This window comes from Pteronotus mesoamericanus, unplaced genomic scaffold (assembly GCF_021234165.1).
Source record: "Pteronotus mesoamericanus isolate MK-2021 breed Mesoamerican mustached bat unplaced genomic scaffold, CSHL_Meso_final scaffold_118, whole genome shotgun sequence".
Lineage (NCBI taxonomy): Eukaryota > Metazoa > Chordata > Mammalia > Chiroptera > Mormoopidae > Pteronotus > Pteronotus mesoamericanus.
Window position 1 is genome coordinate 14,495,376 of NW_026555301.1, and position 4,176 is coordinate 14,499,551.

The 4,176-nt window shown below is 41.9% G+C and overlaps 1 pseudogene; it reads left to right on the forward strand.

Moving 5' to 3' along the window:
- Positions 1–484: 484 nt before the first annotated feature.
- On the forward strand, positions 485–1,859 carry LOC129081770 (histone-binding protein RBBP4-like; annotated as a pseudogene).
- Positions 1,860–4,176: the final 2,317 nt, after the last annotated feature.

The following is a 4,176-nucleotide window of genomic DNA, read 5'->3' on the forward strand; positions in this document are numbered from 1 at the left end:
GAGCACATACACGTCAGTGGGGATGACAGAGCCCTGTGGTAACGGAGGCCAGGTGGCGGCCTTACGGCCACAGTTCCTCCAGTGCCCAAGGGGAGGGAACTAGTGGAGATGTTGGCATAAGACAGTGAGGGAATCCAGAATTTCCGCTTTCTGATATGCTCATAAATGTGGTCTAAAAGACATGCACATGGATAATCATTGCAAGAGGCCTAAAGATCCAGGGCTAGTTGCATAAATTATACATTCACACCCAGAATGGACCTGCTCTACAGAGTGAGTATGTAATTTGTGCTGATTAGTAAGATCTCCACAATGTAGTGTTAAGTAAAAATGCTAAGTAGCAGGAGAGTGTTAAATGTATATATTCACTTTATGATAATTCATCAAGCTGATTTGTGCGCTTTTCTATACATATATAATACTTCACAAAGTTTTTATTGATAAACTAAAAGTGTGAATAGAATAGAGGCCGTGCGCGGAGAGCGAGCACCCGTAGTCTCCCCGCTCCTCCCGCAACGGTAGACCTCGGGATACCCCTGGCTTGCCTGCCCGCCGTGGCCGACAAGAAAGCAGCCTTTGATGACGCAGTAGAAGAACGTGTGATCAACGAAGAGTACACAATATGGAAAAAGAACACCCCTTTTCGTTACGATTTGGTGATGACCCATGCTCTGAAGTGGCCCAGCTTAACTGCACAGTGGCTTCCAGATGTAACCAGACCAGAAGGGAAAGATTTCAGCATTCATTGACTTGTCCTGGGAACACATAGGTCCAATGAACAAAACCACCTTGTGATAGCCAGTGCGCAGCTCCCTAATGATGATGCTCAGTTTGATGCTTCACACTACCACAGTGAGAAAGGAGAATTTGGAGGCTTTGGCTCTGTTAGTGGAAAAACTGAAATAGAAATCAAGATCAACCATGAAGGAGAAGTGAACAGGGCACGTTATATGGCGCAGAACCCTTGCATCATTGCAACAAAGACTCCATCCAGTGATGTTCTTGTTTTTGACTATACAAAACATCTTTCTAAACTACATCCTTGTAGAGAGTGCAACCCAGACTTGCGTCTCCATGGACATCAGAAAGAAGGCCATGGGCTTTCTTGGAACCCAAACCTCAGTGGGCACTTACTTAGTGCTTCAGATGACCATACCATCTGCCTATGAAAGGGACATCAGTGCTGTAACAAAGGAAGGAAAAGTTGTGGATGTGAAGACCATCTTCACAGGGCATACAGCAGTAGTGGAAGATGTCTCCTGGCATCTGCTTCATGAGTCTCTATTTGGGTCAGTTGCTGACGATCAGAAACTTATGATCTGGGATACTCGTTCAAACAATACTTCCAAACCAAGCCACTCAGTTGATGCTCACACTGCTGAAGTGAACTGCCTTTCTTTCAGTCCTTATAGCGAGTTCATTTTTGCCACAGGATCAGCCGATAAGACTGTTGCCTTGTGGGATCTGAGAAATCTGAAACTTAAATTGCATTCCTTCAAATCACATTAGGATGAAATATTCCAGGTTCAGTGGTCACCTCACAATGAGACTATTTTGGCTTCCAGTGGTACTGATCGCAGACTGAATGTCTGGGATTTGAGTAAAATTGGAGAGGAACAATCCCCAGAAGATGCAGAAGATGGGCCACAGGAGTTGTTGTTTTTTCATGGTGGTCACACTGCCAAGATATCTGATTTCTCCTGGAATCCCAATGAACCTTGGGTGATCTGTTCTGTGTCAGGAGACAATATCATGCAAGTATGGCAAATGGCAGAGAACATTTATAATGATGAAGAGCCTGAAGGAAGTGTGGATCCAGAAGGACGGGGGTCTTAAATACATCTGCACTTCTTGTGATTTTAGACTCCCCTTTTTTCCTTTCAACCCTGATATTGATTTAACACTGGTTTTGAGACCCAGACTTTGTTCAGCTATCTCTCTATAGCAGGTACCATCAACAATGCTGTTAGCCCAAACTGAGGGTGTTTTCTAAATATTAACTGGGGGACTTGATTCAACAAAACCACAGACTTATATTTAAATTTTCTTCAGGAATTTTCTAGTAACAAATATCTAAAGTAGCCACTGAAAGGGGACTATTATGTGTGGTTATTTTATTTTTCTTCTGATGCTATATCCCCAAGTTTTTCAGACTCATTTAAATAAAGGCTAGAAGTAAGGAATAGAGCCAAGTGAGATAGGTGTCTGAGCCATGAAGCATAAGTACTGTGAGATGTTGTTTTATTCAGGAATTAGGGGAGATTCAAGTCATAAATTGCTACTCTAAAATCTTCACACCCGACTTTTCCAGGATGCACATTTCCCCCTGTAGGCCAGTCTCCTCTGTTTCTTGAGTTAAGTCAAAACTACATGTTCCTCTTTCCCCATATATTTTTGCTTGTTAGTGTATTTCTTGAGCAGTTTTCATATTATTTCTTTCCTTCCTGTGAAATGGTTTTTTAAAAAAACTTGGGACCACCAAGTTGTAAAGATGTATGTTTTTACCTGACAGTTATACCACAGGTAGACTGTCAAGTTGAGAAGAGTGAAGTGATAGCTTTTATTTGTTTTTAAAATTAAATTAATCCTGGATAGGAGTTGCCTTTTTTGAGGCGGGGGGAGTTAGTCCTTGACCACTAGTTTGATACCATCTGTTTTGGGTGACCTGTTTCACCAGCAGGCCTGTTACTCTCCATGACTAACTGTGTAAGTGCTTATAATGGAATAAATTGCTTTTCTACATAAAATAAGAGTATGAATAGATTGATCTAATTTTATAAAAAACAAACATGTGAATATGCATATACATGTGTTTATATAATGGCATGTACAGAATGGATGCATGTCCTTGTGTCTACATGTATACATACTTGCATAAAGGTGCAGGCATCAGTCTATATGTGTATGTGTACACATGCACCCTGGTGTACCTGTGCCTACGTGGAGTACACATGCATGTAAATGCTGATGGATGGCTGTAGGGGGCTGGGTTCTGGGGTGAAAAAGTGTTACTTTCAACTGTATACCCGGTTTAAATATTTTGGCCAAGCACTTTATTTCTTTTAAATTTTATAAAATTAAATTTTCCAAACCTGAAATACAAGAAAAATGGAAAACTGTGGTTGGGAAGTGGTTGTGAGGAATATGGAGGAGCACTTATTCTACTCCCAAACTTTAAATAGTTTGAGTATAAATAGCCTCTGCTTGAGAGAACTGAAGGGGGTTACTGCCTCCACATGAAAGACAGGTTTCAATTAGGGCAAAGTGGTAGAAGGAATGTTTAGAGAAGGGTTGGAGGAATTTGCTAATCCTTGTGTAGGAGTTCCAGAAAGCATGAGGAACGTGCTAGGAGGAGATGGGGTGCAGGAAAGAATTCACTCAGCAGAATAAATATGCAGGGTAGTATAGGGATGCGAATGCCTTTTATAAGGAAAGTAGATAACCTATAAGAATTGTGCTTTGGGGTGTAACTGAAATAATCTGAGTACAAGGTATTTAATTCTGATAGCTACTTGGAAGAGGGCCTCGAAGTGAACCCCAAGCTTAGAAGTGAGAGCCCTGTGTACATTGCAGTTACCTAGAGCAAGCATGTGACTGTTTTTGATAGCAATGAGCAAACAAGCATGAAGCTGCTACTTCTCCCAGGGGGCATGTGGGGAATGTAGGGTAGGGGGTCCAGGAGGAATGTGACCGATCAAGTCCATTGGAGGGCACTTCAAGTACATGCTTTAAAAGAGAATAGGATGGAGGACATCCGCAAAATGGTAGAATGGGTAGCTCCAAGGCCTAGCCCTTCAGAGAAACATCAACCAACCAAGCAAACTGCTGGAATCAACTCTATTTGTCAGAACTCTGGAAAATAGACAAAGATTTACAACAACCAAGAGAAAGTTGAATTAAGAGAAAGGCAACTTAAAAGTGGTAGGAAAACTGTGTGTGTTTTTAGTCGCCTTTGCCCCCCCCTCAACATGGAAGCAGTCTGGAAGACCACAGCCCATACTCCAGGTGTGGACTCCAGTCCGTGGTTCTGGAGGGGTAGAGCAGAACTTATTCTTGAAGAATTGTGCTTGTCTTTTCTAATCTGTTTAGCGATACCTGAAGGACTAATGCAAGGTGTTTGTCTTTGTTTCCTGTAAGTGCTGATTAAGGTAACCACATTTGTAAATAGAGGAACCA